The 23,840-nt window shown below is 42.1% G+C and overlaps 2 long non-coding RNA genes across 2 annotated transcripts; one reads left to right on the top strand and one right to left on the bottom strand.

Annotated features, from left to right (window-relative positions):
* Window positions 1–780: 780 nt before the first annotated feature.
* On the bottom strand, window positions 781–21,286 carry LOC311274529. Its single transcript, XR_014624768.1, has 3 exons — window positions 19,461–21,286; window positions 10,171–10,270; window positions 781–991 (listed from the first exon to the last, which is right to left on the bottom strand). It is a non-coding gene; the product is annotated as an uncharacterized lncRNA (long non-coding RNA).
* Window positions 21,287–21,413: 127 nt separating this feature from the next.
* LOC311273749 lies at window positions 21,414–22,348 on the top strand. Its single transcript, XR_014624694.1, has 3 exons — window positions 21,414–21,491; window positions 21,565–21,631; window positions 22,140–22,348. It is a non-coding gene; the product is annotated as an uncharacterized lncRNA (long non-coding RNA).
* Window positions 22,349–23,840: the final 1,492 nt, after the last annotated feature.

The following is a 23,840-nucleotide window of genomic DNA, read 5'->3' on the forward strand; positions in this document are numbered from 1 at the left end:
GCACCGGTTCAGACCACTGTGCAGCATAAACGTGGACATAAACAAAACCTTCAGAAAGTCTTGGATTAATGGTGAATTGTTTCCAAAGTGGAGTTGGGCGCTGGTGGTGGTGTTACACTGCTATTTATTTCTGACTCATTTTGTATTTTTTGTTTTGTGTTTTGTTTTTTGCAGCTGAGCCATGCCATGCTTGTAAACATGAAGTTATGCAGACTGACAGGTACCTCACTTATTTGACAGTTTGACTGTTATGCTGCATTATTAATGCATCTTCTGGACCCACATGCAGCCCGTCCTCATCAGAATATCCACCACCTGGGTTTACAGTGAAAGCAGGTTATTATGACTCATGTATACATATGTTGGTCAGCAGTGACCTCTAGTTGCCTTGGTAATTATTACGGCAGCAAAGGAGGAAGTCAGGTGAAGTAGAATAAAGACCACACAAGGAGGAGGACGGGGTGGACAGTCAGGTCAAACAAGAACAGGACGTTCAGTCCATTCCATGTTCCACACAGACATTCCCGGAGACCGCTGTTTGTGTCCGGTGTGAAACCAAAAGTCAACGGTGAGTTATTTAACTTAATAAATAGTAAAGTGACGTCATATACTTTATGTAACCAAAGTTACTGACATAGCTTAGGTACACTACGTCATAGTTATTATAATGAAACAACAATGTTTTCTTAAACCTAACCAAGTGCCAGTGTACGACAAGGTCTGCTATGTCTGTCTCTGATACGCCGCAATGGACATGATGTTTCATTCTGGGAGTCACAATCATTATGTCACACACTTTAATGGACTTCATTAACTGCGAAGTCCACAGAGCAGGACACAAACACAACTCATCATTATTTTGACTGTGTGGTTATGGTTGAGGGCAGTGCAGCTGTCATATGGTACCAGGTGGAGATGCAGCCCGTCGGGACTAAATGGTGCACCTGTTGAAGTTGCAGTGATCCTGGAGTCCATGTTGAGCCTCATCAGCCTGCAGAGAAAGCAAAGCTGTTACAAATGCATAACATGAAAATGAACTATTGAGCACTTTGGTTAACTTAAATATCAGCAGGAGACCACTTTTCATTTTCAAAGTGTGAAGCTGCATTCATCAGGATGTGTTGGCAGGTCAGGTGAGACAACATACGTGTCTTATATTCTCCATAACTGACCCTAGTAAGTCATTGCAGTAAAGTAATTGGTCCCATAATCTCCACACAAAATGCAGTTGAATGGTATGTGGTCTTTGAAAATAGGCCATCCTTCTCCAGACTACTCTCTCATCTCCAAAGTAGAGAATGATTCACTGGGGCTTCACCTGTGAGCTGTGGACACTTCCTGTATGATGAAGTGGAACTTGGCATCATAAACTCTACCTCTCATTTGTCTTTTTCTGTCCCTCCTTCTGGCTTCAGCTCTCTTTCCACCTAGCGTCTATGCATCTATGTCTTTTGCCACTAGTCTGTATGAAAAAGTACTACCTGTCGTTCATTTTACACTCCTGACAACGGGCCCTTAAGACACTGATGTTGATACTTTGGTGATATATGCTGTATGTCTTGTTATACTGAATGGTATCTCAACTACTGGCCTGGTTGTCATTTTATTTTCTATGACTTTCATGGTCTTCAACATGAAATGTAATGTTTTTAATGACCACCTTATCTTTCTTCTAATGGTTAACCTGGCATTAACGTGATCTGTAGGCCTATCTGGACCTGAATCAGGATCAAGAGCATGTGACCCATGTGTGGAGGCCAAGTCCAAACCTGTGGTCGAAGCACAGTGGTGGATATGATTTTACTTTGTTGATGTACTGATGGAATTGGTGCTGTTGAAAAGTACATTATTCTAAACTGATCAGGACATCAGGTGAACCGAGAGGAAATGTTGAGTGTGCTTTAACAGCAAGCATAATTAAACAGGAGCCAGTTTGATAACAGGGAGGCTTCCTAATAAAATATGATGAAACACACATACATATCATCAGATGAAGTGCATTTCTAACACTGCATGTCAGTGACATGTTCACCATGAGGCTACTGAAGCTGTGAAGGGGCTGCTGGTGTTTGGTGTGGTTCAGCAGAGATGCAGTTGTCCAGAAAGCTGCCCGCTGGCCACTTCCAAGCTCTTCTTCAGTGCTTCATGTGAGCTGCTGTAGGCAGGGGGTGGTGATGGAGAGGAAGAAATTGGCAGAGATGTCTCACAGATGTCAGCTTTGTGGCACTTGAAAGTTATAAGGTTCAACCTTTTTGGGACTAAATTACGCTGCGTCCCTGAGTCCAGTGGCATTGCTCCACTGTACAGGACAACACAGCAAACTGCACCTTAAACAAAGTGTAAAGAGAAGAGTTGCATACTTTAAATGTATAACATACCTTGGTGTCACAATACAAAAAAATATTTTAAAAAAAAATGGACCCATCCACGCTGAGAGACAACACAAAATAATTCTAAATGTCCTCAAATGTAATTTCGGGCCACAGTTTCCTGTCATCCTCCCACTCGGTGAAAGTTTGAGGGTGTGGGATGACCTGCCATGTCAGTTTTTTAGTGACACTGTCAAACAAACTAGTTAGCTCCAGTGAGGGAAATGAGAGAGCGTAAGTGCTGCACAAAAACAGGAAGCTGAGCAGATTTTTATTTTCCGTGTTTAAAAATAAGGTGAAAATGGAGGTTTTTCAGATCAGGACAGGCTGTAATCATCCCACTGCATTGAAATTATTAGCAGCCCCTGCAATTAATATTTCTTTGCCTACATGGTTGGCATCAGAGGGCCTTCACACTCATTTCCTTAATGACCTGCCTCCCTCTAACATTTATTTGAACAAAGCAGGACCAAATTATGCCCCAGCATTATTATTCATCAGCGATCCATTCCACCTTAGTAAGCATTCAGACTTAACAAAGTGTTCAGGATCATTAGAGTTGAAATGTAAAGACAATAAGTGGTGGGGAGGCGGTGGAGGAGGTTTCTCACAGCTGCTGATAAAGATTGTGCCCCACTTAAGTGGATTAATTATTAAGATGCTGCTTGGATCCTTTGTGATTCAGCAAAATTTAAGATCCGTTTATTACCTGCAGTAAATCACGTGAAGTGTATGCAGACTGAACAACACAAAGGGTTGTGAGGGTCTGAGGGTTTGCTGATGTTTTCCAAGGTCTTGGTATACATTTCAGTAGAGTAGAATTGTTCAGAGCTGCATCTGGCATAGGAGCAACTCATATTCTATTCCTTTTAATCAGCGCAGGATTCCTTCCCTGTGGACATAATTACATGGTTCATAATCCAGAGCTAGCGCTCCAAAGCTGGTTCCACATGACATAAAACTTGTTTCTGCCTCACAAACATACTCTCTGTACCTTGACACAGTCATTGGATGCTGATCTAATTATTAACCTCAAAGCACCATGTTCACAAAGCATGCTGTAGGAGATCTTGGATCTTTTATGATTCAAGGAGAGGAGATATATTCAGTAGAGGGCAGCTTAGAGTCAATAGTTTCTGACAACAACAAACATGACAGCGGTGGAGAAGGTCATGATAATGCACCAGCTAAGAAAGAGGCAAAAGCAGTGACAGTGTTGTAGACAGCTGCGATCCTTGAGGCCGCTAAAGACATTCAGATGTGACGAACGTCACTTCCACTACTTTCGAAGGTTCACCATTATTCAAACTTCTTTGTCGGATTCTAGTCTTGCATGAACTTTTGGCTACATCACCTCCATGATTTCCAGTGGCACTGCTCCATTTCTTACGAATCTGTGAGCTTTCAGAAAACAAATGTTGGTGAAATCAACACAGTATGGACAGAGGGCCCAGCGATCAACTACTAACTTTTCTTTTATACCTCCTTTAATCTCTTAGTACATAGATCAACTGTAAGCCAAGCCAGGACTATAACAGCAGACTGATGCCTTTCATCCCTTATCAGTCAGCCCTCATGATAATGGAAGCCAGTACAGTGATCCCTCAAGTGAAACCTATTGTATGAGACACTCCCATTGATTTATATTAGCAGAATCACAAAAGAAAATGCTGTCATTCCAGGAGGGGAAATAAAGGGGACAGTTTAATGGACTATTCCCTTGATGAGAAATATGACGATATGTTGGATATGCAGAAATGAGATAATTACCTGCAGGTGGATAGTTCAAGGAACAGCCAGACCGAGCTGCACCGACAGCATGCAGTGCGCTCCAATAGAGCATGAAGGAAACTAGGAGGAGTAATGTCATTGGTCTTACTTATTACAAGACATTTGTTTCTTTGAGGTAAATGCCGGTACAGTTCATTTAGGGCCAAAGCCAAGGGACATAATGCGTCCCACTTCATCTGATTTATGATACGAGCTCTCACAGACCTCTTCATGGCTGACTTGTGTAGGTTTAGGATTTTGTGCAGGGAGACAATTAGCTTGGATCCAACACTGCAGCAGTGCTGTGGATTTTAGTTTGTGCTCATTAGTGGATGGGTGAATGTTGAATGTTTATGAAGTGTGTTTTGTGGGTGCTGTACAGCTGCATGTACGAAACATCTGCATGTTTGGTTGTGTGAGGCAGAGGGAGAGAAAAGATAGTATCAGAAGGTTTGTGTCAATGTCAGATTATCAACTCAGTTTTACTGTGTAATGCTGGTTTATTTTCAGGAAGGGACGTCATTTTGATGCAGCACTGCTGGATCATTTTAGTTTATTTTTTATTATCAATTTAAAAAGTGATAAAGCCATGACTTGATTTTTCTATAGATTTATCCACAGATGTAAAGATTGATTCTACACTGTATTAAAACTGCATGAGCAGTTGTTAAGACATTACAGCACATGCGTTATTTAAAAAATAATGGATATTATGTTCTAAAAAATAGAATAGAAGAGTACAGAAACCAAAGTTTCTTTTCCTAATTCCCACAATAAGGGGGCAGTGTCATTCTTTTTCTGTGCCTGCCCTAATTCAAAGCGTCCTTGGTTCTCTTGAAAGGCACTATATAAAAGTATTATTATTTTAATTATTATTATTATTATTATTATTATTATTATTATTATTGCTTCAAGCTCAGATGTGTTTTAATTTTCTGTGCAGGCTTTTTTTTTACTTCAGGCTACTCCATCTCGCCTCCCCTTCCTGTGGAAACTGGGAAGGAACCAACCATGGCAATTTAATTAACTATATCTTTATTATCGATTGTAAACTGTGTGCAATATTAATACTGTAATCTTATGTAATGAACAAAGTAGTACAGCAAAGTCATAATAAAATATATTTATAATTAACTTCAGTGTCCTTTTTTTAATAATTGAAATAAACCAGAAGTTTATCTGAGCATACCAATACTACAATAACAATATATTAATGGTGTATTATTACTACAATAACAGTATATTAATGTACTGTATGTTGCTTGTGTATTTGCAAGAGACTCTAAGGTCAACTTTCAGTGAACTAATCAAGCATGTACAAAATAGCTAAAATAACTTTAAGTTAACTAATCATTAACATAATTGAAGTGTACTGATGACCCAATGACTTCGCCATAATCAACCTTAAAGAACTTTTTGCAAGACATTTTTGTTTCAACATCTCAAATTTTGACCTTGCTCATTGCCAAACAACAACAGATCAACTGATGCAGTGGTACAGTTATAATGTATATTATTCTTCAGTTGCAGGCTGTGCAGACAAATTTCATCAAAAAGGGATTCTTTCATCCTTTCCTTCACTCCTGTCCCTCAGGGAGATATTATAAGAAATTATCTGTCTAACAAGGCATCTCAATCTCTGGAGCCCTTCATCAACATTCTGTAATTAGCCAGTCAGGTCCAAACGTGGCTTTTCCTTCTCATAACCAGGACTCAGGCTGCTGACCTCAGATCTTTAGGTTCTACCACAGGGATGCGTGGAGATGTAAGATAAATGATGCAATTTAACATTTGCAAACAGCTTTGAATGCTAATTAGTCAAGTGATATGGGCAAGTTTAGCCTCATGCAAGAGGAAAATGAGTGAGATGTACATGCAGTCAAACAGAAACTACAAGGAATGTATATCATGAATTATCGATGTATCCCAGTGGGAATCTTGTACATCACTGGACTGTAAAAACATAAAAACACACAAACAATATAACACCTGTCTTGGATCAGACTGCCCAATATGAATTTTTGTACTTCGCTCAGAGACATGGCAAGATACACTTCAGACAAGGACCAATCACACACTCTTTAGAGCTGCCACACAGTCAGAAAGAGAGAATGTGATTGGTCAGCAAGTCAGGAGCACAGCGAGTGGACCCAGGCCCCCAGGAAGAGCGCCAGGCTTTGGAGCCAACTTAAATAGTGAGCACACTGTGTAATCACATGGGCCTAAAAAGACTTTTTCTCATGAGCTTACATTGTGAAAGACGCGGCTGTATAAAAACTGGATAATTCTATTTTAGCGACACAACCCCAATGAAATGACTTGTTTGACTGACAATACTGAAAATGTTTTTGAACCTGCATAAAACAGTACAAACTTCCCCCGGTGCAAACAAACAGCCAGGCAAGAGCCTAAAAACCTTGGACATGCAAGGATATCTGGCACAGTCCACTTTCTGAACCTTTTTTTCAGTTTCAGCACAAGATGATTTTCAAAATTAACAGAGTCTATCTGGCTTTGATTGGATGTTAAGAGTAAACCAGCACAGCTACAAAACCATTCACATGCAGCAGCGTGGAGGAGCAAGATAACTGCCAAGCTCAACTGTGACTTTCTGGAGAAGAAATCGTCAGATGACTGTCTTTGCTGATGCTCACTCTCATGCTCCGTCTTTGCAAGATGTTGTTAACGTGTGTTCAGGCTGTAACTGCAAGTACACAACACAATTTTGGTGCTTTAGCAAATTCTGTTACTTCAATTTCAGTGAATATTCCTGAACACACACACTTAAATCTGCTTAATCACACATGAAGACACTTGATATTTTGGGGAGCTCATCAATAAGTACCTTTTAGGATTGCCATGACTGAGACGTTAATGCCCTAGCATTATACATGTGTGCACACATACTATATCAACACACACACACACACACACACACACACACACACACACACACACACACACACACGTGATCATGTGAACTTTTGACAGAATTTGACCTCACCAGCCTCTGTTACATCTTCTCCGTCAGTCCAGGAGGTCTTAGACTTTGATAAGATGACTGCAGCCACAGCCTAGCTGCAGAGTGTCCAAAACACTTCTGCAGGCTGGTTTGCAGGGCTCTGGTGAGTGGGATCAAACTGTTAACCTGTCCTTACTGTATAACATTTAATGACATCTTATGACAAAGCCCAATCATTCATGTCAAGAAAGTTTTTCATGACACTGTTACAAAAGCATTTAAGTGTAATAAGTGTCATATAATAATAATAATAAGTGTAATATCTCTTACTGAAAGTTTTAATAACAAGTCTAAATTGTAACACGCTTATAAGAGGATTATTGTGAAGGTTAATGTCCAGTTATCATAACATATTTGACAGAATAACACTTAAAGTTGCTGTTGACATTAATTTCTTTTTAAAATGAGTGTTAAGTAGCTCTAATCACTGTTACACAGTGTTTGGTCAGTGACCCGTGTCTCTCATTCCCCTGCTCATGTAGTATAAAAGTAAAGACATTTTCTGGTATCCCTGCCCACTTCCTCCAATCAGGACAGAGAACTCCATGTAGAGGTGGTCCTGTCTGCTCCAGATGCAGAGAGCAGGATCCTCCTGTTCTGGTACCTACACTGACAGTGGCAGAGCAGGGAAGCTATCAATTCAATCAAAGCAAACAGATATATATATTTTTAGGTGTGCTTTCTTTTAGGTGGCTGTAATACGCTGCTGTCGGTGTCGTTTAGCTGCACAATGTACTGCTTCCCTGACGGTGCTACGTGTTGCTTGGTAGAGCTGATGGTATCTAGTGCAGGTAACACACTGACTGACTGAATGGTGTCATGTGTGGAGTTCTGCTAAAACTATATCTGAACTGTCCAGGCTTCAGTTTAGGACTGTACCATTTTGGGACTAGCAGCTCATTTACTCCATTGCTGTGTGTGTGTGTGTGTGTGTGTGTGTGTGTGTGTGTGTGTGTTTGAATAAGACAGAAACTGTGAGCTCTTAGCTCTGTCTGCTCAGTCACACCTGATGCACCACTGGCATTTCTCCCACCGCATCCATTCAGGCCCAGTATTGCTGTGGACTCAGACAAATCTCCTGAGTATACAAACCCGGCTGAAAGTGAGGGTGGGCTGCACAGACAGGTACACGTGTTTGAGTTGTGGGTTTTATAGCTGCATATTTGCATGCCATGTCGAATATGTAACCTTGTTAAAGCACATGTGAGAATAAGTACAGTTTGCAGTATCAGCTTCTAAAGCCTGCTTACTTTTTCTGCAGGCTCCACACATAGAAAAACAAATCTCATCTCTCTCATTTTGAAAATCTTCAGAGACTATAAAGTTTCTTGCCGTCCTTGGTTGACTGGTTTTACAAATGCTCTCTGCTACCTTACACTATCATTCTCTGCCTCCCACCAGCACTCACTCCCCTGCACACTCCTCGGGGCTCACTTCCCATGAATAACAAACTAGCACCCCAGACCATTAATAATACATAGAAAAACACACAGCACCATACGATTGCAGTGGAGGCCCCCCTACACACTACACCCTCCCTGAACCCAATGCCTACAAGTGTATCCAAGTTGAGTGATTCTGCACTCTGAACTTCTGAAGCCTTCCATGTTAAATTTCCTGATTTATAACACAGGCTCTGAGCTGCAGAAGTTGATATGCCCTTCATCTGGAAGAAGGACATAAAAAGTTGTTGGGCATGATGTGTGAATAAAGGCGGACTCTGCAGGGCACGAAGGCAGCCTCAATGAACCATTAGAACGTCATTATTACAGCTGTGTATGATTGATCCTTTCCCAGGGACCCTCAGTACGCCTTAACAATTAACCCACAAGCTATTAAATGTTGGCAGTACAGCAGAGTGGTGAATAAATCACAGTGTTTTACACCTTCGGATGCAAGATGGGTGAGGACTTTATTAAAGTGGCATATTGAATTAATCTGAAATTAAGCAAGGAAAAAAAGGCACAGTGGCTCGCAGGAAGTACAGCTACTGAATTCTAGATACTGGACTTATTCATAGCAATATTAATGCCAAAGCTGTGAGATTTATGAATTCCACTGGCTTCAGATCAGTTAAAAAGGACAGAAAATATAATGTAGCTTCCATACAATTTTATTTATAGCTGAGCTTTGATGAAAATACACCCCAGGCTGTATATTATAGATGGATAATAATTTTGGTGACACAAAGCTCATGCTGTAATGAGCAATCTGTAATGCTTGCTGTGTATTTAAGCTTTTTTGGCCACTTTGGGGCAACATTTCACTACAAGCTACAAAGTAGTTGCCTATTTTATTTTATTTTGCCTAACATTAGAATTAATTTGGGGTCATGTTTCCACCTGAAGCCCAATATTCCCTCTCTGATTTACTCCATTAACTCACCAACCATTGTGTTCAACAGCTACCAGCTAACTTCTGCTAACTGTCTGTACAAACAGGACTCAAACTCCAGTCTTTAAGGTGAGAGTCCTGTACCAAACCTATTCAGCCACATGTGGACTGGATTGGGTTTAATGAATGAGCTTTTTGTTGAACTGAACATTGAAGATATGGGTCGTAAAACCAATACAATGTGCTAAACGATGCTAAAACGTTCCAGAGTAGAGCTGCACAATTGAAAATTGTTCTGTGGGTTTTGTCATTCAGGCTTTTCACACTACATATTGTAAGCCCAGGGTTAACATTAGCCCAGGACCATACGAGTCACTAGCCTTGGATTAAATGCCCATTTGAACATGGAGCTAATGTCAACATTCTACAATGATGTTTGACTGCTCTGTTTATTGGAGCCATATTTCATACCTGCTCCTTTCAGCCCCCTGTTGGGCCAATTTTTAGGGGGCTAACCCCACAAACTCCAGAGCAGGGCCAGCAAGCCTCTCAAGGACTCTGTCAGTGTGAAAGCTTTCTCAGCCTGGGACTAATAACGTTCACAAGGGCCAAACGGACTGAAAGCGTCTGATGTTTTAAATGGGCAAACACTCATTATAAGATGCATCAAACTACCTTGTTCTTTGATTCGTTCTGCCTTGTTGTTTCGATGGAGCGTCGAATGAGGACCTACTGACCATATCTGCTCTTCTGCAGCTGCAGTGTTTGGACAGAGCTGAAAGGAGAAAAAACATGAGAGAAATCAAGAGGGACACAGAGGGAGAGATGCTGCTGTGTCCTGTGAGGACACACAGCTGTGAAATCTCTCTTCAGTAATGACCAAATTCAGCTGTTGTAAATACTTATCCTAGTTCTGTAAGACTGAGGTTCCACATGTGTGTATGTGTTGGGGGATCCTGGCGTACACGGAGGTCACTATAGAGAAAATATAGATAGATAAACTAGCTAAATAGCAACTTTTCTCCAAAATTCTGCTAATTCTGTGGTGTTGGCATTTTAAAATCTGATGCCTGCAGTTTGCCATAGGAACATTAAATGACGTGCTTCAGTTGAGGCACATCAATTATCGCCTTCAGTGCTTGTTGGCTTTAACAATGCTTTGAGTCCTGGGCTAAGTGCTGTGTTAGAAGCCCTATTGTGAGTGACATCTTTCATCTTTTGTCAAAGAAAAATATTGATTAGTGCGGCTGTAAGATTTTTTTCAACAACTCTATTTATCATTGCAATCATAGTAAACATAGATGAAGCATACTGAATGTGACAACACCTATTTGTTTTGAGCTGAAGCCCTTTCTATCTTGGACTGTTCACCTGGTCAAGAAAAAAAAAATCTGACCAAAAGGGTTAAAGAAGTGAGCAGCAGGAAGCCATGATTTAATTGTGTAGTGTGGTTCAGTGTTGTGAGATGAGCACCTATTAAATACACTGACAACAAATTTCCATCTAAACTCACATCAGAAGAAGAGAACTAGATATGTACAGGATTTGCTTACACCATGTGGAAGATATTAATTAGTATTGTAGTTCAGTTAGTAGTTGGTTTGAGGCATCATCCGCAGTGTTCAGAGAGAGACGGGCTGGTCTTGGCAGGTTGGACTTCAGCAGCGCCTATAGGCTGACAGCACCAGGCATGCACCACTGTGCTGAATCTAAAGTAATTGCTTCTCTGCTTTTCAAATTAAAGAAGCCATCATGGCTCATCTGAGAAAAGGGAATTCAATTCTTTTGTACTGCACTTCCATTCAGTTTGATGGAACCTGGGCCACATAATACTGAATGGCCTTTCATTTTCCCAGCACTCTCTTTAGCCCAAGTGCATGAGCATGGTTTTCTCTAAAGGTCACAGACACTTCAGTAGTGTGTGTTTGACATGTAGTAGTGCCTCTGCCTCTGTGTGGTGGTCGTACAAAACTGCATAGTGCTGCACATCACCGGCTGCCAAGACAATATATAGTAATGTTATTGTATACATACAGGATGTACTGGTTGAAGCAGCTTTGTCTGAGTGTACCAAACCCTGCTGGCTCTCATGTCTCGTGTTCTCTCTATGTGCAGGCCAGGGTCCACTCCAGGCACTGCAGTCCTACTTTTGAGTATGGTGCGATCAGACAGAATGCACTGAACCCTTTTCTTCCTGTTGTTTCCATTAGGCAGTAAGTATTTCTTCGCATTTTAGCGCTCTGATCGCATTGATTTGAATAATTCAACTCTGAAAATGACATCAGGTGCTTTTCTGCTCTAAGTGTCTCTGACTCAATCTAAAATATCTATAATAATAAGTCTTTAAGTGACTGTCCAGCCGAAGCTCCCGGACAGCTGATTGTACTTACTGTGATTTCTTCTCTTTCTGAGGGTCAAGTGATTTGATGGTTGCCCAGCACCGATTTTACAAAAGGACTGCACTGCTCTTTTTATAAAACTATGCTTTAACAAAAAATAAGGCAGTATGGTATCTGTCTGATCGGGCCCTCGGGCTAAAATATGCGTCCAATCTAGACCATGGTGAGTATAGTCAAGTCAGAGTAGTCAAGTTGCCTTACGCTGTTTCTCCCTCCTTCCCTGACAGTCTTTTTGACAGCTGAGAAGTTAATCTTGTTAATTAGTTCAGTGTCACCACAAACCCCCCCCCCCCCCATTTAAGTTTTTGTCTAACATGATAAACACAGTTTTTAAAGCTTTCTGGAACGTAGTCACTGCACTGCACAGGAAATATCAGTGTGTGTTATACATACAGTGGTTTTAACATTTAGCTTTATGGCTGACAAAAGGTATCTGAGATACCATTTCACATCATGCATGAAATGGTGTCTTTAAGCAGAGCTCTAAAACCAGACTGGAACTTCTCAAAAATATTGCTGTGAGACATAAAAGCTAAAAGTTGAGTAGAAACTACTTTCTCTAAAACTTTGGATAAAAACGGAAGCTTAGAAATTGGCCTAAAATTGTTAAGGGCCCAAAGGGTCAAGGTTTGGTTTCTTTAAAAGCGGTTAGACCACAGCATGTTTAGAGGAGAGTGGGAAAATGCCACTTTTTAGGGAGCTGTTAATAATCAATAAAATACTGGGTCCAACAGTGTCAATAACCTCTTGGTAGGGATAAAAGTAGTTGGTTTCATTTGTGATATGAGTTTAGTTAATAAGGGCAGTGAAACCGGTTCAAAGCAGCTAAAATAACTATGAATCTCCCTACTGCAGAAACTACAAACAAAACATGCACTAAAAGTGCCCCAGTGCCTACTTGCATGCAACAGGAGTGAAGTTCTCACCATGGTGCCTAGCCTCCCACCTGGTGACACCCAGGCCGCACTGGAAATCAAAGAAAGAAACAAAAAGAAAACTTCCTAACAAAAACAAAGGCAAAGCAGAACAAAAAGTTAACAAAACCAACAACCCAATTGATAATTAAACAATATCTCAAAACATACACACTCAAAGTAAGGTGTCAGACAGAAATGTACTTAAAGTAAGCAAACCTAACAAAAAGAAAAGCAAAACAGAACAGCAGCAGGTAAGCCTAAAACGTTCGGCATGCTCGTGGAGGGGAAAACCAACTTTAAATCAACCAGAAACAAAAACGGGGACCCTACTCACCACCTTCAGCAGGCAACCACCACCAGGGACCAGCAAGAGGCAGAACTTCTTCTTCTTCTTTGTGGTTTTACGGCAGCCGGCATCCAAAAGTTGCATTGCTGCCACCTATGGGACTAGCCCCTTAGTGCTCTAAACTCTATTATACAGCCCAGTGTCTTAAGAATCTGAAAAAACAGTTTTTTCCCCTCCTGCTTGACCCCACTTCCAAAATACTTTTCAGTGATACTTCTTTTAATCCAATTTCTCGCAATTCTCTGAAAAGTTCTTGTCTTTGGCGGTCGTATTTTCTGCAAAACATCAAAACATGTTGTACTGTCTCAGGTTGTTGGCAGGAACACAAAATTCACTGTTTCCCTAAAATGTGCTGTTCAGAAATGTGTGACCAATTCTCATTCTAGAAATAATAACCTCTTCTTTACGTCTACTCCCTCCTCTTTTACCAACGTTAACTGAGTCAGTTACCCTACTAGCTGTTGAGAATAGGTGCCTTTCTTTGTTTTCTTGCTCCCAGAGCTGTTGCCATTTTAGAATGGTTTCCTGCCACATTATACTTTTACCCTCTGCCTTTGATAGACTTCTGTTGACATCTACAGTTTCCTTTAGAAGAGGCTGAACTGAGCCAGCTGAGGCTTTTTATACTGCACCTTGGCAGGGGGAGGAGCTAAGGGAGGAGCCTTGCTGGACTACCTGGGTTGCACTCACAACCTTCACTGAGGTTCACAACAAAAAGAAGTAAAACTATTTTGTAAAATAGGCGTGCATTTAAAATCTTTTCTGTAAATGACAGCAACCCCCCCCTCCCCTGCCTGACAGCCGAGGTTGGTGGAGGTGTGTAAAATTAGAGGGGGTTGCTACGATAAGAGGACTAAAATCTCCCTGAGACAGCCATGTTTCTGTAAGGATAAAAAAGTCTAGATTATTAAAAGTTATAAAATCGTGGCATAAAAAGGATCTGTTGTTTAGGGATCTGATATTTAAAAGACCGATATTTACAGGGTTACAGCCAGAAGCAGGAGGTGACAGAGGTTGTAGGGTGACTTGAATTAGGTATGATTGTCAGCAGATGGGTGTGGTCTTGAACGTGCTGCAGATGGTCTATGATGATGAATGATGGTGGTTATGAAGGAAGGTGTATCAGTCCTATACAGTGTATTGTATGTAATACTGGATGTATTTAGTCGGCCTCCTCTTTTACACAACCTGTTCCAGGTGGGACTGTCTGCCTCACTGTCCTGTATGTAAGGTACGGAGGCAGACGGGGCGTAGTTGTTCCGACTCTCACCCTGCACCCTGCTGTAGAGACAGCACCGACCCGCCAGCCTGCAGGACAGAACAGGGCTGTGAAGTGTGACCCACCACTGGGGGATATTAAAAGCAGTTAGCAGCTAACTCAAAGAAGAACAGCCAAAAAGAAAGCAAAAACTGCTTTGTAGCATATAAACTGTACAGATGGCTCCAGTTTTTTCTTTCTTCTTTGTTGAAGATACATTGTGAATGAAAACGTGTCCCCTTTACATGAGTGGATTTATAATCTGCCAGACAAAATGATATCATGTCATTAACATGTAAAACAGTTTAACAGAGGGTGCCGTGGCTTGTTAAATAAAGTGGAGCTGCAGTGTAAACACACTGAATTATGTGAATGCCAAAGAGAATCAACAGTAGGCAGCTGAGACAAACACACTAAACATCAGAAGGAAGAAGTGAAGCAGGGGCAGATTTACTGAGAACACATCATCATCGTCCCGAGCTGTGAGAAACACTGTGACACCACATGTAACAGGCAGGTTCTGCCTCACAGAGAAAAGTCAGAGTAATGAGGCTGTTATGATCTGCCCAGAGATCAGTTCTCTGAGCTTTACCTCACAGGTCTCAAGAGCTTTTGTACAGAAAGTGACTGTAAACTATAAAGTTTCACAGCAATGGATTGAAAAAAATATTTGCCTGTGGCAGACAGGCATGAATATGAATCAAATAACAGTCACGCCTCCGTGAAGAAGTGTGTGGAAGACTGTCTTCATTGAGTTTTGATTTTTTTTCGTCAAAAACTACAGACTGATGATTCTGATAAATGATGCAGATGTTTAATTGGACCAATTGTGGAGCTTTTGTCATTGTTGGATGACTTAAAGGTGAATGTGAGAAAGACATGAGAGGGACGGAGACGGGGAAGGAGGGAGGGCGAGGAACAGGCGGAGAGAGAGGAAATGAATCCATTAAAGCTCCATGGTACTCACAAGAACTCTAATCTGCCTACTGGTAAATATGTGAGGTGTCACACACACACATACACACACACACACACACCATCGATATATTTACTGTTCTCTGTCTGAGATGTAATTCAATCCATAGCTGATAGCAGTGGAGATGAACACACCCTCCATACAGTATTCATGGCTCTTCCTCTACACACAGCATTAAGATATATCAGCTGTTTAAAGAGAGGAGCTGATATTTACATTTTCTTCCACATATTCCCTCACCTGATTACTTATTCATCAGACCAAAGCAAAGCTAGTTTCCTCAGCTTGATACATCCTCGACTGTAGTTACAGCTTGTCCTGTTGATGATGACTAACAGGAGGAGGAAAACCAACCGTCCGCATCAAACACTAAAATAAATTTAAACTATAAATAAAAATGATAAATACATGTGTTAAAAAGTGCAATGGTTCCTTTAAGAAGACGGCAGTGTGTGTGTGTGTGTGTGTGTGTGTGTGTGTGTGTGTGTGTGTGTGTGTGTGTGTGTGTGAGTGTGTGTGGGGTGTTGGTATTGAAAAATTTTAAGACAATAACAATATGAAATAGAACAAACACACCAGCAGGACCATCACTGACTACACTGGTATTTTTGCTTAATGTGATGTCATTTCTGGGGTATTTTTAAATACAGCCTAAGCTAACTGGTTATCTATAAGTCAATAAGCCATAACCAAATGATAAAAGCGATGAAAAGCAAAATTGTCTCCTGACAGTTTGATATAATAATCTAATATACCAACTACACAGATATCAACTGAAGCACCAGACATATGCTGCTGACACACAGCTCACAGGTGATTTGACTTTCTGAAAGGAATGATCAGAAACTGGTGCTGATGAAAGAGTGAGTCTCTTTGTGTTCTCTCTGCCTGTATTAAGCTCTGAGTCATCTGTGACACTCACAAGACAAGTCGGTGATTGCAGTCAAGGCCGTTAGAGAGGCTCCTCTCTTATTTATTCACAGCAGCAGTGTTAAGGTGTATGCAATCTGACAGGCAGGAAGGCTGGGAACAACTCTCATATGCATGAATTATATTCTAATTTCACTGCCACCACTTGTCTTGATTATATCTCCTCTTACAGCAGAGGGGGAATTAGACTCTATCAGCCGGAGAGCGCTGATGCAATTTGAGTGGAATGACATGTCAGTGGGCTCACCGCTGTATCCCCTGCTGTGTCTATTGATCTTGGCATTTCTGATCTGCAGCTCAAATTGATATGATTAAAACATGATGTAGCTTTAACACCTAATGGGACTGACATGCACTGTCACATGGCTGAAGCAATGTGTGGTGCGTCATCTGGAGTCCTGTTAGAAGCAGGACATAAAGGACTAGTTCAACATTTTGAGAAGTTATTGTTCAAATTAAAATGTTTAACTCTCTGTCTAAGTGAGATGAGAAGATCAATACTCATTTCGTGTCTGTGTGTTAAATACAGACCTTGAGTCAGGACCTCGTTAGCCTAGCTTTAAGACAGCTAAAGTTCAATAATTAACAAGTTCTATCTTGTTTGCTAAATCTGTAGGGAAATGGAAATGTGTATAAAGAAGAGGTGACATGCTGAAACCTTCCTGGTGAACATCAGCAGGGAACGGTGCTTGTTGAATGTGGTCACTGTGAGGTTGCCAGGTTTACAGGTTGCACACACATTAGCAGGTTCCACGTCTGAAACCTGTGTGTGCACTGGAGTTAATGCTGGAGAGACAGTGAAACACTGTGAGGATTATCATCAGTGTCCTTTGGATACAGACGGGAGCCTGTTACAGTCGGAGCCATTATTGCTTATGTTAGCAACACTGACCATCAGGCCTCATTCAGACAGAAACAAATGATAGGACTGTAATGCACACACACACATGCACGCACGCACGCACGCACACACACACACACACACACACACACACACACACACACACACACACACACACACACACACACACAGCTGGATGGACAGCTGCTCGCACGGCTTCTCCTCGGGAAATTGAGTCACCTCCAGAAGTTCGGGGACCGGTGGAGTAGGGATGGAATCCTGTTGATCGCACGGCTTCGCTTCAGGGACTTCAGGGTCTTTCAAGGCCTTAAGCTCTGTGGAGAGCTCAAGGTTGAGAGAGATCTGAAGGTCAAGCGGAGTTTTCAGCTCCAGATGTCTCTCATAACATCCCTCCTTCTCCAAGATGTTTTGCTGCAGTTGGTCGATTCTGTGCATCCTGTGATGGAGGTCGTCCTGTTCAGCCCTCAAGTTGGTAATCATCTGCAAGCCTTTCGACACTGTGACGGAGTGAGACAAGCTCCTGCTGCAGAGTATCAGCCTGCTGTCTCACAGTGATGACTTCAGTTTCATACCTTTGTCTCTTGTTGTGAAGCGCTGATCTTGTCCAGTTTGTCTTGGAGAAGGTTGTTCTTCTGCTTCTCCACTTGGAGCTCGGCAGTCAACTTCTCGTGGCTGGATGTTTGGGCCTTTTTCAGCTCCTCATGTTCTTGCTGAAGGAGGTTTCTTTGCTGGACTTCCTTCTGAAGCTAATGTTGAAGAGACTCAGCATGCTGTCTGACAGTGTTGACATCAGCTCTATACCTTTCGCTGATCTTGTCCAGTTCTTCGTGGAGAAGCTTTTTCTTCTGGTCCTCCACCTGGAGCTTGGCTGTGAAGTTGTCCTGGCTGAGTACATGTGCCATTTGCAGCTCTGCATGCTGTTTTTCAACAGTTGTCTTCTGCTGCATTTCCTTCACAAGGTCATGCTGAAGGGTGTCAACCTGCTGTCTGACTTTAATGACATCAGTTTCATACCTGAGTCTGATCTCATTGTGGGAGACACTGATCTGATCCAGTTCTTTTTGAAGAAGCTTGTTCTTGTCCTTCTCCACCTGGAGGCCAGTTTGAAACTTCTCCTCATTGATGAAATGGGCTACTTGGAGCCGTTCATAATCTTTATGAAGGTCCTCCTTCTTCTTCTGTGTTGGGACCCACAGATGAAGTCATTCACTGTGGATTTCAAAATGGACTCTGAACTGAACTCAGTGTCCCAGAATTCCCAATTCTTCACACCTAGGTGCAAAATTCAGCTTAGAGATACTATTGGTCAGGGTTGACAGACCCCCCTCTGATCAGAGTCAAAACTCCAGCGCTTTCTCTTGTTCTCTCTCTTCTCCTCAAGCTTCTCTTCTCCTCAAGCCTCTCTTATCCTCAAGGGCTCCTCTCCATCTCCCCCCCACGGGGCTGCCTGCCCTCGAGATCTCTTCTTCTGGGCCTAACAGCTGCGGAGAGCTGCAAGCTTCATTTGCAGCAGGCCCAAACAACTTCTCCTCACTGCAGCGACACAAGGTCCTGCCAGTATTCCTGATCAGTTAGCACCAGCAGCTGTGATGCAAAGCTTGCCAGCTAACTTCACAATCTGAGGAACAACAAGCAAGTTAGGACTGAGCTGCTATCCCTGCAAAGGAAAGGGGCGAACCGTTTCCTCCTCTGCCGACTTTCATCAGGCCTTGCACAGCAAGAACAGCATTCAACATTGGAATCCCAACGTTCTCCTGCAACCACCAGCACCTTTTCTTCAAAGACTGGTAACGTTGAACTGGGCTTAGATAGCATAGCACAGCATGGCTAAGCACAGGACTTTAAACTCTGATTGATGTAATGCATATGTGTTCAATTTATGTGTGTCCACTGTTTAAGTGTTACTGTGATCTCAGGTCAGGTTATTGGTAGTTTGCTTTCCTAGATGGCTAATTCGACGATGGTCTAATGATGCTTCACACAGACTCAGGGTATTTAACATGTAACATGTTTAAGAAAAACCCAATAAAAGTGCAAAATAAATGTAAGAGAGATGGAGATCGAGGTACATAAGAGTTGAGAGTGAGTAACAGCAAGAGTAAATTAACATGGTGTTGGCTGGACAGAAGGGAACTTTTAGAGGTCAACATTTCAGATCCAACATCATCAGTTAACTTGTGGATTCACTGAAGGAGTTTGTTTTTGAGGGATCTGACCCTTGCAGAGGGGTCTGTACCAAGTTCCATGACAACCTTCTGAACAGTTTCAAATGTGTACCTGAGATCTTTTGGGTACTTCAGGTTTAAAGCATAGATCAGTCCAAAGAGGTAAGCAAAAGCAGTTGGCAGGTCAGGGAGATCTTGAAGGAAAATCTTTTCTTCCACAACAACAGCAACACTCACAACACTTTGAGGAGCTGCGTTGTTATCATCCTCCAACACAGTGAGGATACCCACAATGAGGCCCTTCATCTGCTCCTCTTCTGGGTCAGTGTCCTTGTGTTGACAGACAGGAAAAGACCAACACATGGATTGCAAGACATTAGATTAAAATACTGTGAATCAGAATAAGCTATTACTCTAAAATAACTCCAAATTATTGGATAAACATTTTTTTCCAAATAGAATTAATTATGAGTTTGACATATTAAATATTTCCATCCCATACCCCACAACCAAAAATTGAACCCCCATACACACATCAACTGACATCAATTAGGCTTCATCAAGTCATAGCCAGGACAGTAGAACTATTGAAGACACTCTGGACATCGGGAAAGATGAAGGGAACACGGAGGTAAGAGAGGTAATGGTGAAAGTCAACGTTAAATACAGCACTATAAATACAGTATAACAACATATTTACAATTTCTATTTATAACCACTCACAAGACAGTTCCTGAAGAGCTTCTCCTGACTGTCACGGAGATACAAGGGAAGGCCCTTTAATGCTGCAGTTTGTCGATGTGCAGTGATGTCAGATGTCTGAAACAAAGAATTGCATGAAACATTACAAGATGTAATTGACATAAGAAGTACAGTAAACATACAGGCAGCTATCCTCTTCCATATCCAGAACATTTTCTGTTGATTGCACATCAAAGGTTTACTCCTTTTAGGGTAATTTGGCATTTTTCAACTTGGGCCCACCGTCAAGGTATGTCCACTGAAAGTGCTTTTTGTGTCACTGACAGGCTAATATGGAAATATTTCAACTTTTTTAAATCAACAGACAAGCAGTAACTTCTGACCAACACAATATTTGATACAAGTGAATTGGTCTTTCCTGCCACTACACTATTATGATGATATTAAATCTGATATGAATTACATCTTATTATTTTAATACTTAAATCGCAGTAGCATATAGTGATTTATTGAACTCAGCCTGATGTAAACGTTAATAAAACTCAATAACCTGTCACACAAGCAGCTCTATGTTGTCCCTGTGTGATGTTCAGGGACAGGACAGTCTGAGAACAGAGAGCTTTGAGGTGGAAGTTTCTATTAATGAAGGTGCAATGTGAGACTGTGACCCAACCACATGTCAGCTGCTCCACCGCGACGAGCGATGTTTTTTTTGGTTTGTTTTGTTTTTTTTTAAGTTCCGGTAGCGACTTGGCTAAAATACGGGAGGACACCTAACCATTACATCATTGAACATATCGTCATCAATGTGCACAATATAGGCCTATATTACGGCTGATTGATGCATTAGAGATTAGATAAAGTGAGAGCGTAATAACTGTAGCCTACCTTCACACACGCACACATTGCTTCACCCGCGCAGATAATAATCATGTTATAGTTTAACGTTAACTTATTAAATCACCACTGTCTCAACACACAGTCATTTACTGAGACCAGCAGACAGTAGAGAACTGAGTAGAGAGGCAGGCAGCAAACTAACTGCACAGCGGACCGAGCCGCAGCCTGTCAGCCGGCTCCGCTCTCTCTCTGTCCCTACTGTCAAACCAGCCTGCTCACCTACTGCCGTCCTGGAGCAGAGACGGGCCATGAGTGTTAGTACCACAGTGTAGTAACACCGCCAACACTTCTGTAAGATGACATGAAATGTCAGCTAATGTTGTGACCACAATTTTGAGTTAGTGTAACCCGGGTGAAAAAACCCTTATTAATTTATTCCCTTGTCCTTTTAAAACATATATTATGACGTGAGGCTGCACGTCATCACGTCACGCCGTTACGCCGTCACATGACAGAGCGCATCCGGAAACACCGGTAACATAGCCAGTGTGGCTTGCTGCGGCGGTAGCGAGAGGAGCCGCTGGGGAAATGTTTGCTGCAGGTACGTTGTAGCATTGCTCGATTAATGTAACATCAAACACGCCGAAACTTATGTGATCACTTTCGAAATATAGGAGCCGACTACCGGAGCCGTTGAGCGTCTGAATGCCGAGCTGTTGCCGATTTAAATCTCGGAATTTGGTGAGTTGAGCTAATGCTATTCATGTAGCTTAGCCTAGCCGCTACCTGTGTATTGTTTGGTGCGGTTTAATAGTGTTTCATATGCCACGTCCTTTGAATATGTCTTGCCACATGAAACGCTAACTACTTAAGAGCTATTCTTTTGTTGTTGATGATTTGCTTCCAGTGTATTTCCATGCAGTCCAGGTGGTCACTGGTACTGCTATGCACTTTGGTCCTGGATGCTTGTGGTTTGTGATATTGAGATTTCTGTCGTGAATATTTTAATATGACAAATATTGTTATTTATTCACATTGAATTATGTGTTAAGATTATATTGTACAGTACTGGGATATGTGTGTATATATGTGTATGTGTATATACATATGCATATATATATATATATATATGTGTATGTGTGTTTGTATATATATATATGTATTATATTGCTATTTATTTAATACAGTCTGTATTATTTGAGATGATTGTGTGCACACTAGATGTCTAATTGGTCCTGTTTCTATATAGGCCAGGGTTGATGGCGAGCTAGAGCCTAGCCTGGGCGCGAAGCCTGAAGACTGCGCCGGGAAGGAACCTACTGAACCTACTGAACCTCCACTGCTCACTGTCGGCTGGTAGGAGGCTCCATTGTGCAGCCGCTCCTCTTCCTAACTCTTGCCACACACACGGCCCATACACACACTACACACCCTCACCCCCCAACACGGACTTTTCCCCCTTCCCACTGGATATTCAAATATGGGCCCGTTGCACTGAGCGTGTGCCTCGCCTGTACAGGCGAAGTCGAACTCTCCCTTTTTGGGCAATGGTGGAACTGTGCGCTGCAACGTCATTTAAATGAGAAAGATGAACTGAACTGTATATAGCATTTTCTATGAATGGCCATTTGTATTTCTATTTTTCTCACTGCTAATATTTAATGTCTATGGTTCACAAATTATAAAATATGGTGTGCTAAGTCTAAATCTGCCTTCAGTGTCTTCTTCTCCACTCCAAGAGTCAACCTGGGTCTTCTGAACTTAGCCCAATTGATAGTCGTGTTGTTGCTAACTGTTAGTACCTAACCTAAACTTAAATAGGGTAGCGTGCTTGTTACATAAAGTGGCGAGCTAGCCAGGAGTGGAGAAGGACCTGAATATTTTTTTTGGTATTCATATATTTGTGTAGAAATGGACATATTCGAGAAACGTGGCATTAAGATTCCAAATTCAGTTTTGATAAAGGAAGCGACAAAAACTGAAACAGATGATGAGGTAATCGAGTTTTTACAACAGTATGGTTCTGTTTCAAATTTCGGACGTATTGATGAACCCAGTTCTGCTTTTCACCATTCGATTGTGGTTGAATATAATTCGGGCGCGGCATTAGCTGCGTTGCGTCCAATCTTGCCATATGTATATGAGTGTAACGGCGGTGATGTTACTTATAAGATCTTTGACCTATCTACAGTCTGTGCGGACGAGGTAGGGAAGTCGCAAACTAAGAACTATCTTTCTGAATTACAAAAAGTCGCAAAGTTGACCGGCCAAGATTTTGCGGTTGTCCTTAACGGGGTGATGTCTCTGCTTGGTCAGTCAGTCTCCCAGCTCAATCCCACTGCCACTGATGAGGGGTCTCCTTCGGAGGAGGATGGAAAGCCACCGGCTGTTGCCACAGTCAGTCTGCAGACTCCACCACTGCTCTCTGCTGCCATCTCTGGTCCTCCAGTGGGTCCTGCTGCTCCAGAGCAGAGCACTGAACCACGGCCAAAGGTTCAGCCGGGCCCCCCAGCCCAATACGCCTCAAGACCCTCTTTGCCAGCCATGTCACACGCCAACCTCAATCCACCCGAAGTTCAACGCTATGTGGTCGAGCATATTGTCAAGAATGACGACAGCGCTATGCATCCCACACAGCGTCTCAGAGCCTTCTCTGGAAGATCGGCCAGACCTCAAACCGAGTCAGACTACGACACATGGCGTTCCGGAGTTGAGCTGCTGTTACAAGATCCTGCAGTGTCCGACCTACAGCGCTCACGTAAGATCTTCGACAGCTTGCTACCACCTGCTGCTGATATGGTTAAGCACTTGAGACCCGACACTCCACCAGCAGTGTATCTACAGACACTTGACTCAGCATATGGCACGGTACAGGATGGCGAGGAGCTATATGCCAAATTCATGGACACATTCCAGGATGCTGGAGAGAAGCCGTCCCATTATCTGCAGC

This window comes from Pagrus pagrus, assembly GCF_965226575.1.
Source record: "Pagrus pagrus genome assembly, chromosome: 18".
NCBI classification, from domain to species: Eukaryota; Metazoa; Chordata; class Actinopteri; order Spariformes; family Sparidae; genus Pagrus; species Pagrus pagrus.